Source organism: Vulpes vulpes, chromosome 12 (assembly GCF_048418805.1).
Source record: "Vulpes vulpes isolate BD-2025 chromosome 12, VulVul3, whole genome shotgun sequence".
Classification (NCBI taxonomy): Eukaryota; Metazoa; Chordata; class Mammalia; order Carnivora; family Canidae; genus Vulpes; species Vulpes vulpes.
The window spans coordinates 146,570,347-146,584,538 of NC_132791.1; the positions used below are offsets into that span (position 1 = coordinate 146,570,347).

The 14,192-nt window shown below is 41.7% G+C and overlaps 1 protein-coding gene across 4 annotated transcripts in view; it reads left to right on the top strand.

Moving 5' to 3' along the window:
• JAK1 (Janus kinase 1) overlaps positions 1 to 14,192 on the top strand; it is a 231,278-nt gene that overhangs the window by 24,944 nt on the left and 192,142 nt on the right. The window contains exon 1 of one of the 4 annotated variants that reach the window (XM_072730716.1): positions 3,113 to 3,505. The exons of the other annotated variants lie outside the window; for them this stretch is intronic. The gene's annotated coding sequence lies outside the window, so the exon portion shown is untranslated. Of the gene's footprint in view, positions 1 to 3,112; positions 3,506 to 14,192 lie in introns of those variants that run through there. 4 annotated transcript variants of the gene reach the window in all.

The window sequence follows — 14,192 nt, forward strand, 5'->3', positions numbered from 1 at the left end:
TTTTTGTTTGTGCCACTGGAAAGGAAATTTGTGTGCGTGTGTTTTAAATAAGAGAGCCTGGTTTGTTATAGCTAAGAGGATTAAATAGGAAAGTGAAATATAAATATATAGATGATATAGATATAGATACAGATATACATGCACTTGTGTTTCTGAAAGGAGACAGTAGAGTTCAGTGCTGAGCTGGAAATAAGTCTCTCACTAAGATCCTGTGAAAGGTTTGTGGGTAGGAGCTACAGACTCAGATGATAGCTTCTTTGTTTCTTATGATAAAAGTAGGGAACAAAGGTCAGTCATCAGGCATGTCCAGGAAACTGGGCTAAGATAGATATCTAAAATAAACATAAATTAATTGAAAGATTACAAGTTCTAGCTCCTTCCTCAGACTCCACATTTGTGACTCAGAGAGGAACTAAACTACATCTTTGTATATTTAATCTAACAATTCATTCCCTTTTCAACCTTCAAAATAAGACCTTCTTTTAGGTCAGGTTCAGACTGAGGAAATGGGAGGACCAGCCACCTGGGATGAGCCCATCCCTTGTGAACACTGTAAAAGCTTGTTCCACTTGGCAGTGGTCCTCTTCATCTTGGTAATGAGTAACTCCTGGCTGCCACTGACCCCATACTGAAGTGAGGGCTTCAGGAACACACAGGGAAATTTCTGTGTGCCTCTGCTTCTCAGTCTGTGAGCTGCCCAGCTCTGCCTGCCATCATTGGGCACTGATATGTTAGGGATGCCACAGACCAGATCACAGATCCTTCTTTTTCATGGTGAATTCTACTATCTTGATTTTGTGTATCTATGACAGGAATAGGTGCAATAGGACATATCTTTGCATATACCCAAACCCCAAGTCCTGAGTGCCCCATCATCTCCTGTGCTCCCTTTTATCCCAGTATTTGCCATATTTTCTTGTCTTTATTATTTTTCTGTCATCTTCTCTAAAACACGAGCTCCTATGGGACAGGGACTAGGTATTTTTTTGGTATCCCTTGCCTTTAGCAGAATGTCTAGCACACTGGGGCACCTTGGTGGCTCAGTGGTTGAGTGTCTGCCTTTGGCTCAGGGGCGCATTGGGCTCCCTGCAGGGAGGCAGCTTCTCCCTCCGCCTATGTCTCTCCCATGAATAAATAAAATCTTTAAAAAAAAAAAAAAGAATGTCTAGCACACATAGGTGGTTTATAAATGTTTATTGACACAGAACCAGAATGCATCCATAGGAAGGTGAGCAGAATCTATAGAAAGGGGACCAGAATCCAGGTCCCACAAGGAGCTAGGGGTGTGCATGTATGCAAGTGTTTGTGGTGTGTAGACGTGGACAAAAATGTCCACGTCCTAATTCCTGGAACTTGTGAATATGTTATGTTCCATGCCAAGAGGAAATCATAGTTGCAGATGAGATTAGGGTTTCTAATCTGCTGACCTTAAAATGGGGAGACTTGTGGATTATCCAGGTAGCACCATCACAGGGTTCTCTTACGGAGGCAGAAGGGCAGAGACAGAGAAAGAGACATGAAGACAGAAGCAGAGGTTGGAGTGCCATGGCCACAAGCCGAGGAACATAACATAGGCAGCCTCCCGAAGTTGGAAAAAAGAATGGACTCCCCCGCAACCCCCACCCCAGAGTCTCCAGAAGGAAGACATCTCTGCCAGCACTTTCATTTGAGCCCTGTAAGGCCTGTTTCAGCCTTCTGAACTCCCAAACTGAAAGATAATAAATTTGTTGTTTTAAGTCACCAAATTTGTGGTAATTTGTTACAGCAGCAATTAGAAACCAATATAGAGGGAGGGCACCTGTGAAAAGTACCTAATAGAGGTAAGGAACCTGGAATAGGAAATGGCCACGTGGGAGTAGCTCAGCACCCAAAGAGACCTTCCCAGTGGAATCACCGGAGATGACAATTAGTTAACAATAAGATCAGAGTTGGTAACAGCTCCATATATGCAGCATCTAGCCTCCCAAATAGTGCCTCGAATAACTTGGAAGAAACCATAGTAGTGCATAGTGTGGAAGAGTCCATCACTCAGGCCTAGGTTGGAGTTCTCTGACACAGGTTGGAGTTCTCTGCCACCTATGACTATACAATCTGAAGCAAGTTACCTAACCTCTCTAAGCCACAGTTTTCTCATCTGAAAACTGGGAATATATCTGTTTCTTAACTAGGAGGGTTGTGGTGGAAGTCAGTAACACATGTAGCATGCTTAACATAATGCCTGTCACACAGTAAACAGTAATTGCTTTCTATTCCCGAAAATATACACACAATCTTAGGAGCCTTTAGAATAGCAGTGTTTGGGGTATCCCTATACTCCACATTCACTAGATCATATGTAGAGTCTATGGGGAGTTCCAGGAACTAAAGTCAGAGAAGAACAATCAAGATGGTTAAAAGACCCCAAATCAGGTCATATAAAAAGAACGTCCAGATGAATGCAGAGTTTTGACATGAAGCTACTTTGAAATATTGTGAGATGAGGCTGGTTACATAATTTGTGGGGTCTGATGAAAAATGAAAGAGTGGGCTCCCTGGTTCCAAAAATAATTAAGAATTTCAGTGGGGGCTCCTGGATGGCTCAGTGGGTTAAGCGAATGACTCTTGATTTTGGCTCAGGTCATGATCTCACAGTCATGGGATCCAGCCCACTATCAGGCTCCATGCTCAGTGTGGAGTCTGTTTCAGGTTCTTTCTCCCTCCCCATCAGCCCCTCCCTGCCCATGCTTGCTCTTTCTCTCTCTCTCTCTCTCTCTCTCTCTCTCTCTCTCTCACACACACACACATACAAATAAATAAAATTCTAGTAACAACAACAAAAATTTGGGCAGCCTGGGTGGCTCAGCAGTTTAGTGCCGCCTTTGGCCCAGGGTGTGATCCTGGAGACCCAGGATCGAGTCCCATGTCTGGCTCCCTGCGTGGAGCCTGCTTCTCCCTCTGCCTATGTCTGTACCTTTCTCTGTCTCTCTCCATGTCTCTCATGAATAAATAAATAAAATCTTTAAAAAAATTTTTTCAAAACGACGACAGCAGCAGAGCATTAACCCAGCCTGGGAACCTTTGAGCTCAGGGCCCCGGGGAGTGCACACGCCCAAAGCTGGCCTTGGCTCTTGCCATGTAAGTGATAGACTCGCCCTGGGAAGCAGGGGTGAGCGTCGCTGCCAGGGAGCCTGAGGCCTTGAAGGATGATAAGGGCGGGACCTTGAGCAGAATGAGGAGCACATAGGAAGGTGGTGAGGAGAACCCGAGGAGCCGAACGCCAGAGCCCAGCAAGAGGAAGGCCGGTGACCTGGGCCCGCAGAGCCCCCGCAGCGCGCCGTGTGGTGCCCCGGGAACCGCCAACAGAACATCAGACAGATGGGCCCTTCGCCTCCGTGGAGCAGGCCTGGAAGGTTGACAGCGACCATGTGGTACCTCCCTAGAACCTGACGGGCCACAGCGGCTTCCTTCTCTTCAAAGAAGGAATTAAGCCCATGTGGGAAGATGATGCAAACAGAAGTGGTGGCAGGTGGGTTATTTGCCTGTGGAAGGCCTTGGCATCCTGTTGCCTGGCTGTGTTGAGGCGACAGTTCACATGGGGAGGAAGTCCGCAGCCCTGTGGTGGATGTGGTTTCGGGAGGATACTATTTCACTATAGAATAAGACTGGCAGCAACCTAGCAACCACAGCCCGAACACAGACGTGTGTTTGTCTGAAATGGATGGGAGGTCTCCATCCGGTCCTTCCATCTCCTCACCCAAGGGACGTCCGTGCCCTGCACGATCCCCCTTTGCACTCACTCCTGGGGGGCTGATTCTGCTACATACCCTCCAGCATCTCTGACTTTATAAAGCAGAAAAATGGAGAATGTGATTTAGTAATAGAGAAACTGTATTTTAATGGAGTTTTGTGGAGGAGTGTCGACTTTTTGTTTTGCTGTGTGCCGTCCAGACACCTCCTGAGCATTCCGTTATGCTCTCCTCATACTGTGTGAAAGGGCATCATGACCATGTGTACAAGCCAGAGCTGTCGCCTGAGAGTTATGTCAGTATTATGAACGACAGTGCATCCAGGAAAAGCTTTTTGTTGGAGAGTCCTGGAAATAGCTGTAAATGTTCTCTTCTAGCCCTGCCATTAAATTATTGGGACATTTTGTTTATTTCTCTTCCCTCTTCCCCCAAACCCTCCACTTTCTGAAAATGTGTTACTGATTTTGTATAGTCTCCTGCCTGCACTCTCCACCTCCCTCCTGGAGCACTCTTTCCTTTTTAGATGCTGCCACATGTAGAGTCCATTTTAATCTAGGGAGTCACACGGGTTTCACTGAGGTGGCTTAGGAAGTGTGCCTGGTAAATTAAGCTGTAGCAGAATCCAGTCTGATTAAGAGCTAGATTATAATACATGTTCTAAGTACAGGACTTGGAGCAGAGGGCAATGACTATAATAATTGTCTCAGATGAGCAGTTGTCAAGCCTATTTCGGTGGGTTCTTACACACCCTTTATTGAGGAAGGAAAGTGGAATGCTGGGTGTTGTCAGGCACTAAAATTGGTAAATTCTATAATCTGAAACTGGGGCATCTGAAGAAAAAGTGACCTTGATGAATGCTTTCATTTGCATGGCACCGCTTGGTATGTACGTTAGCAAATGGGTGCTGATCTACAATGCCCAGACAGAAACCTCTTGAAGGTTGGTACTTTTGAATGCTTTAAAAATGAGCAGTTACTCATCAGAGTACCTAGGGTTCCAATAAGTAATGATTAAGAGCTCTTACAGGGAGGTGCCTGGCTGGCTCAGTTGGTAGAGCACGTGACTCATCTTGGGGTTTTAAGTTTAAGCCCCATGATGGGTGTAGAGATCACTTAAAAAAAATAGAATCTTTTTAAAAAGAGTGTGGGGTGGTGCTGGGTGGCTCAGTCACTTAAGTGCCTGAATTTTGATTTCAGCTTAGATCGTGATCTCAGGGTGGTGAGATCAACCCCTACATGGGCTTCCATGCTGGGTGTGGAGCCTGCTTAAGATTCTCTCTCTCCCTCTCCTTCTGCTCCTACCCCCCACTCTCTCACTAAAATAAAAAAGTAATAAAAATATACAACTTATTTATATTTTTAAAAAAATATTTTCTTTATTTATTCATGAGAGACACAGACTGAGAGAGAAAGAGGCAGAGACACAGGCAGAGGGAGAAGCAGGCTCCACGCAGGGAGCCCAATGTGGGACCCGATCCCAGGACTCCAGGATCACACCCTGGACCAAAGCCAGGCGCTAAACCACTGAGCCACCCAGGGATCCCCTACAACTTATTTTTAAATAAGAAAGAGTTCTATAGCCATTCCCAAGTACTGTCTTTTTTCACTCTCATGAGCAAAGATTGTAGTACCTTGAATTAGTCTTTCTTTAATATGTATCCTTGAAAGCCCAACCTATTTTTTCCAAACTAGCTTAAGAAGTTTTTTTTTATTTATTTTGACTCCACTGGTCTCTGGTATGCTATGACATAACACAGCTATGGTTATGATATCACCTGTTCTAGAGACAGATAGAAAAATGATCTGCTGGGGATAGGGAATTCGTCTCCACTTTGCACTGTCAGAGCTATTTTCCCATGATCCCTTTGCTGATTTTCCCATCCAAGTACTAACCAGGCCCAACCCTGCTTAGCTTCCGAGATCAGACGAGATCGGGCGCATTCAGGGTGGTATGGCCGTAGACCCTTTGCTGGTTTTCCATTTGCAATTGGCCCCGCTCTCTTCTGCTACTCTTCTCTTTCCATCCTTCTGTTCATGTATGCACGTACATGCACAGGCATGCACATGCGTGTCTGCTTTCTCCTTGTGACACTGTAATCATTTTCTGCCCACAGAGAGGCTTGTGATCCAAGATGCTCTAAGAATGAATTTTCAAGTAGTTTTGTAGTGGAGAGGGAACTGTGGTGAGTGCCTTTTCAGAGCAATTGTCTGTTGCAGCGATAAATGGAAATGTCAGCAGGGAAGAAGGGATAGACTTGACCTCAACAGGACTAGAATGAAAGGGGAAGAATTATAGAATAAACATGAGGCAACAAACTGATGGTTGCCAGAGGGGAGGGGCTTGGAAGAGAGGCAAAATGGGTGAAGGGGAGAGGGAGATACAGGCTTCCAGGTATGGAACAAATAAGTTTGGTAATAAAAGGCACAGCATAGGGAATGTAGTCTGTGATATTATAATGACATGATAAGGCGACAGGTGGTAGCTACACTTGTGAACACAGCATAATGTGTACCCTTATCAAATCACTGTGTTGTACACCTGAAAGTAATGTAAAATTGGGTAGCAACTAAAGCAAAGAAACAAACATGAGGGAGAACTTTGCAATAAATCAACCCAAGATGTTTCAGTACTTCTGTCACCAGAGGTGTTCAAGCACAGAGGGTGGGCAGCCACTTTGCAGTTACTTTATACTTGAGGGCAGAAAGCTCCTCGTCATTAAAAGTGTTTAGAAGGTGAGAAATGAAAAAATTAACCAAATGACTTCCAAAATTACTTCCAATTCTGAAACTAGATTATTCTATCAAATATTTTAAGAGAGGGGATTTGAAGAGCCTTCCAACTTTTCTCAACAATTTTTTTTTTAAATTTTTATTTATTTATGATAGTCACAGAGAGAGAGAGAGAGGCAGAGACACAGGCAGAGGGAGAAGCAGGCTCCATGCACCGGGAGCCCGATGTGGGATTCGATCCTGGGTCTCCAGGATCGCGCCCTGGGCCAAAGGCAGGCACCAAACCGCTGCGCCACCCAGGGATCCCCTTTTCTCAACAATTTAATGCAATTTTTGTGCCTAGGGCTTCAGGGAGTGGAGGAACGGGAACAAAATGGGGAAAGACTGATAGTGAGTAGGGGATTTCTTTGGGGGATGATAAAAAGGTTCTAAAATTAACTATGGTGGTGGCTGAACAGGTGTGTGTATATGTACTAAAAACCATTGAGTTTTAGGCTTTAAATGGGTGAATAGTATTATATGTAAATCATAGCAATAGAGTTCTTTTTTTTTTTTTTTTTTTAAAGCAGGGATAATGGAAAGCAAATTCTTAGCACAGGCAACAAGAGGAACCAGGAAAGAGTCGGAAAACAGCAGGTATGTGGCTAGGTGAGCAGAGCGCAGTGTCTGGGCTTGGTGGAATGAATGGCTGAGGGGTTCATCCTTAAGTCTACCCAGAGCCGAATGCTTGATGGATATTGAAACATAAAGCTCGAAAGCATCATTAGGGAGCAGAAGGAACAGTTTCAATGCCGGTGACCACTGTGACTAACTAGCACATCCCCTGGCTTTCTGAATGCCTTGATTGCACAGAGAGGGAGGAAACCCCAGTGACTCTGAAAATTAAATGTCCCATCGTTTATTGAGTGAGATCTCAATATAGATTAAACTTGAGTTAGAGGAATACTGCAATAAAGCTGGTTGAAGGGGGAGGGATATTTTAATGCAATTTTTTTAACAATATAGAACACATACACACACACACTTAGACACACACACACACAACACACATCTTTCCTAGCATCACAGCTTTCAATATATTTTCCCTACTGTAATCATTCCACTTATATAAAGTTTTTCTGTTTGTGCATTTTCATGATTACATAAAATTCTATCAAATGGACATTGTGTGATTTATTGTTTCCTAACTGTTGGGTGGCTCAGTTCTTTCCAATGTTTAATTATTATAAAAGCAATGCTCTAGATATTTTTGCATACACAGCTTCTCTTCACTCTTGAAATACTTTATTGGAATAATTAGAATTCGCTTGGTTGCAAATTATATAGCGCATTGGAACAGCCTAGGTAAAAGAGATTGTGTTGATAAGCATATGGATACAAAATGTAAGGCACATGTAAGAATTGGAAAGTTATCCAGAACTCCTCATTTTCCCTCTCTGGTCTCTTGTTTTCCTTAGATGGCCTTTCTCTGCCTACTCTTGATTTCCTTATAACTTTGACTCACAGAGGGCTTCAACTTGCCTTGGAGCCAGAGACCCCAGATTTCTGTCAGAAGAGTCCAGAACCAACCATTCATTATCTGATAAAAATTTTTACATCTCTTATATCAAATTCCTGAGCAAGAATTTGATTAGCCAAGCTTCCCTGACTTTATGACTCGTGTTTTCCTCTGATTGGTGGAGAGGGTACCTTCTGACATCTGCCTAGATTTATTTACTATTATTTATTATTATTATTTTCCATTTGTTTTTATTGAAGTTTGATTTCCCAACATATGGTATAACACCCAGTGCACATCACCCAGTTACCCCCCCCAACCTCCCCTTCCACAACGCTTTGTTCATTTCCCAGAGTTTGGAGTCTCATGGTTTGTCTCCCTCTCTAATTTTTCCTACTCAGTTTCCCTCCTTTCCCTTATAATCCCTTTCACTATTTCTTATGTTCCACATATGAGTGAAACCATATGATAACTGTCTTTCTCTGATTGACTTATTTCACTCAGCATAATACCCTCCAGGTCCCTCCAAATGGTGGGTATTTGTCCTTTCTGATGGCTGAGTAATATTCCATTGTATCTATAGACCACATCTTCTTTATCCATTCATCTGTTGAAGGACATTGAGGCTCCTTCCACAGTTTGGCTATTGTGGACATTGCTGCTATGAACACTGGGGTGCAGATGTCCTGCCATTTCACTGCAGCTGTATCTTTGGGGTAAATACCCAGTAGTGCAATTGCTGGGTCGTAGGGCAATTCTACTTTTAGCTTCTTGAGGAACCTCCACACTTTTCCAGAGTGGCTGTACCAGTTCACATTCCCACCAACAGTGCAAGAGGGTTCCCCCTTCTCCACTTCCTCTCCAACGATTTGTTGTCTTCTTCTTCTTCTTCTTCTTCTTCTTCTTCTTCTTCTTCTTCTTTGTGTCTTCTTAATTTTCACCGTTCTTACTAGTGTGAGGTGGTAGCTCATTGTGGTTTTGATTGTATTTCCCTGATTCTGCCTAGATTTAAATCAAACCTACTACTTACTAGCCATGTAGCCAGTTCCTTGGCTTCCCTGTGTCTCTATTTGTCTGTCTGTAACGTGAGTATAACAGAGGCACCTACTGAATGAGATTATTGGAAAGATGAAATAAAATAACCCTTGTCAAGAATATAAGACGTCCTCAAAATGTGTTGACTCTTAGTTTTCTTTTTTTTTTTAATTTTATTTATTTATTCATGAGAGACAGAGATAGAGGCACAGACACAGGCAGAGGGAGAAGCAGGTTCCATGCAGGGAGCCCGATGTGGGACTTGATCCCGGGTCTCCAGGATCACGCCCTGGGCTGAAGGTGGCGCTAAACTGCTGAGCCACCCGGGCTGCCCGACTCTTAGTTTTCTTTAAATTTTGTATATGGGAAAATGTACATATTTTAAATTTTTACATATTTTTAAATTTCCCATTTTAATCTTTTTAAAAAAGGTTTCATTTATTTATTTGACAGAGACAGAGAGAGTGCACAAGCAGGAGACGGGTAGGCACAGGGAGAGGGAGAAGCAGGCTCCTCACAGTTCTAGGACTCTGGGATCATGACCTGAGCCAAAAGCAGATGCTTAACCACCTGAGCCACCCAGGCACCCCATTTTAACCATTTTAAGGGTACAATTCAGTGGCCTTAAGTATATTCATGCTGTTGTAAAACCATCACCACTATCCATCCTTAGAACTTTTTCGTCATTCCAAACTGTAGCTCTTGTTTTCTAAATTATCATCATCATGATTATTTCAAATATGGCTTCCTGGGTCCACCTTTGGAAGAATGTGATGGGGACTCTTCCCAAAGAAAGGAGCATGGTGCATAGGCACTCTCAGTTCCTACTGAAACCGTCATACATTTGTAATTCTTTAGGAATTACAGAGCATGTTCATGCATTATTTTATTAAGGAAAGACTTCTTGAAGCAGTAAAGGTTGTAACCTTATTTTATAGGAAAGGGCGCTGTGGGTCAGGACATGTGATTTGCCCAATATCTCCCAACTTGCCTGCAGAGTCAGGACTCAAAGTCAAGTCTTATCACTCTAAGTTCATGCTTTTTTGCATGACAACTTAGAGATGTGATCAGTCAAGCCAGGCTTTCTACCCATTTGTTGACAGTTCCTACTACCTATCTAGTTCAGACTGTGAGAAGGAAGAGAGGACTTCTCAAATTGAGACTGACTTGTGGGTGGGTCTCTCTGGGAAGTAGAGGCAGGCCTGTAAGGACTCAGACATTTGGTTTAGCCAGTTTGCATCCTTAACATGTGGGAAAAGCAACAATCATTTGGTGATTCTGTGAAAACCAGAGTGGAGGGATTGGTTAATGGACCTCTTAACTTTTACCTTGAGAAAGTTCCAAAATATTTGCTGGAAACAAATGGCATTGCTAAGCAGATTTTTCAAATGGGCTAGAGAAGAAGATACCATTAGAATCAAAATGGGCAAGTTTCTGCTGGTGCTTTATGGTTTATACAAAGAAACATATTTTGTCTGATTGGTGTGATTAATTTTTTTTTGTCATATGCCAAAAGTTCATTTTATATAAAAACCACAGGAAGAAAGCTGTGTGGACTCAAGCTACCCCCATAGCACCTTTCTAACAACTAGATTAATGTCTGCTATTAGGCAATCTTTCCATTAAATTAATGGATACTTTTTTGGATGAGACATTCACCTTCCATTTGGCACTCTGACTCATTTCCTTGCTGCTTGTTCTGAAAGAAAATCACTTAGGATAACTGAACACCTTAGTGCAGTGAGCTTTTATGTCTGTTCTGAACACTCCTTTTGTATAAAATTTGTGGATTCTCCTGTGCTCTTTCATATCAATACACATATCTTCTCTTTGGCTTTGGGCCTGATCCCAGCCTTCTTTGCCACCCTGATCCCACTCCATCCATACTGCTTTGTTTTCCACAATTCTATATCAGTTATAGAATATAATAGTAACTCTCAACTATGTTCGCTTCAGCCAATCCTATATCTTTACCTAGGCTCTACTTGTCTTTCCTTTCATCCATGTGGAACACCTTTCCCTTTCAGCCACCCTGAATATTTCCATCCTTCACTGCCAGTAAAATCCCATGTATTCTCTAAGGCTTTCCTGACAATTTCTATAGATTTCATCCTTCTAAAAAAAAAAAGATTTCATCCTTCTGGGAATTCATCTACCTTATAAATTACAACCATCATTTTTGGCAGTGCCAGTCCCATGATCTCTACTCCTCATTACAACTGTATGAGGTCATTATTGTCATCCTCATTTTATAAAAGAGGAAACCAAGGGTCAGAAAGGTTAGATAACTTGCCCCAGGTCACATGCCCTAAATCACTAAACTGAGAACTTAACTACAGGAGTAAGTGATCCTAAAGCTCTTCCTTTTTCTGCCTGTGTTGGCTCCTAACACTCTACTACCCCGAGGTGTTGTCTAAGTGCTCTGGGGGCACTAGTCTTCTCTTCTCATTTAGTTCTTGAAATCAGAGATTATATCATTTAAGAATTGCACTCAGCTGTTAGTTACAGAGATCCAGAGCAATGATGGCTTCAATAAGGTAGAAGTGGATTTTTCTTGCACTTAACAGGAGTTCTGAGAAAACAGGCCAGGTGATAATGTGGACCTTAGAAGAGTATTATGGGCCTAGCCTCTTTTAGCTCTTCCCTTTACCACCCCCACAATGTAAGCCTGACTGTTGTGGTTACAAGATGACTTCTGAAAGTCCAGTCATCATATCTGTGTTCCAGGCAAGATGGAGGAAAAGAGGCAGGGAAAGTGTTGGCCTCACAAATTCTTCAAACCTTTTCCAGAAACCTCACCTTATAACTTTGGTTTATGCCTTGTTGGCCACCACATCTGCAAGGAAGGCTGGGAAATATTTTATAGCTGAGTACACTGACTCACCCAACAATAAAGGTATTCTATTTGAGAAAGAAATGAATGTTGAATAGGCAACTAGTGGTCTCTGCCACCAAGACCCATGTCCTGGCCTTCTTTTGTATTTTTACAGCACCTAGAATATACACTGGTGGAGAGTATAATGTAGAGAAATACAGAGTGGAAAATGTAATTTAGAAAACTGATAAATGAAGAAACAGTAGCCTTGTGTGATGTCTAATTTATAAATACTTCATAAGAGAATAAATACGCACTTTTCCCCCCTAAACAATCCTGCTGTCACTCAGCTTCCTGTACAGAATGCTTATAAGATGAACATCAAGATTAAGAAAATGAGGCCAAGTCTTTTGAAATTATTTTGAGTAGACTCATTGTTTCTTTCAGCCTTTATTCTTTGCATACATTTTATTTCCATTTATGAAATTGAAATCATAAAATGTTCTGTTTTGCAAAAGAACTCATTGCAAACAACCACTTCTGACAAAATGACCAGTACTCAGGCAATGTCTGATGAGCACTTAGAGAAAAAGAGTAGATTACATTTCCAATAGAAATTAGTGTTACGTATTTCTGGAATTCTCCTGAGTTTCTTATTTTGATTTGCAAAATAATTCAAATGCTTGAAAGAAAGATCGATAGTGATTACCTGAACTGTTTTCCCAGCCCCCAGATTAACATCAAGAGAGGGTCTTTATTTGAGATTAAAAGCACACTTTTGTAACTTTTAATTTTTAAATGATTTTATATTTAGAAGAACTTTGTAAGAATAATATTAGGAATCCTGTATGCACTTTACACAGCATCACCAACTGTTTACAGTTTGGCCCATTTGCTTTATCATTCTCTTTTTCTCTGTCTTTTATGGTATGTGTGTATGACTTTTCTGAAAATTTTGAAAGTAAATTGGAGATGTCTTGTGCTAGTAGACCCCTAAACACTTCAGAGTAGTGGTTGAGAAAAGTATATTCTTTTATATAACCTAAGCAAAATGATCAAAAAAAGAAATTTGCCATTGATATAATACTCATCCAATTCATGGTTCATGGACAAATTCCATTATAATTGCCCCAATGATGTCCCTTATACCTATTTTATTTTCCCAAGCCAGAATACAGTTTCAGATCATGCATTCCATGTAGTTGTCTTGTCTCTTTAATCTGGAACAATTTCTCAGCCTTTCTTTGATTTTCTCTAATTTGAAAGTAAAAAAACAACAACAGTAAGACAGTTATTTGTTAGAATGTCCTTCAACTTGGATTTGTCTGACTTGCCTCATGATTACATTCAGGTTATATACATTTTTTGGTGAGAATTTTGCAGAAGTGGTATTGTGTGCTTTCAGTGTGTCATATGCAGAGGCACACAATATTGGTTTGTCTTGGGGTACTTGGGTGGCTCAGTAGGTTAAGCCTCTGCCTTCAGATCAGGTCATGATCCCTGAGGTCCTGGGATCAAGACCCATATCCCTTCTCAGTGGGGCGTCTGCTTCTCCCTCCACCCACCCTCCTCATGCTCTTTTGCATGAGCACTCTCTCAAATAAATAAAATCTTTTTAAAAAGTCTTTAAAATATATTGGTTTGTCTTAATGCTGGTGATGCCAATTTGGATCACTTGCTGAGGTGGCATCTGCCAGATTTATTGTCTAAATACTATTTCCTTTGTAATTAATAAATGATTTGTAGGAAGGGTTTTTTTTTTTCTTTTTAATGATACAGTTTTGCAAAGTTTCTTGAAGTTAGATGCAAAGTTGCAAGAAGTTAGATGCTTGACCTTCATGGAAATGTTAAATGATCCTAGATATGAAGTCTGCATAAGAAAGAGAAAGGTTTAGTAATATCTACCAACTTTTAGATGATTTGTGTGGTTTTATCAGTTTTATTCCTTCCTTCTTTCTTTATTTTCATGTGACATATATTTAATGGCATTTGCTATGTACCAGTCACTACTGTAGGGATAGAGTAGCAGACAAAGTTTCCTGACTTGACAACAATTACAGTCTCATCAAAGAAGACAGGCGATATAGCAGCAAACTTTTAAATTTTTATTTCTATTTTTTATTTTTAAAAAAGATTTTATTTATTTGAGGAGAGAGAGAGAGAAAGCATGAGCAGGTGGGGGTGGGGAGGTGGAGAGGGAGAAGCAGACTGCCCACTGAGCAGGGAGCCTGATGTGAGGCTTGATCCCAGGACCCTGAGATCATGACCTGAGCTGAAGGCAGATGCTCAACCAACTGAGCCACCCAGGTGTCCCAGAAACAAACTTTTTTTTAGTCCTATGGAGTAAGTGCTAGGGAGGAAAATCAAACCAGAAGGGGGAATAAAGCTTG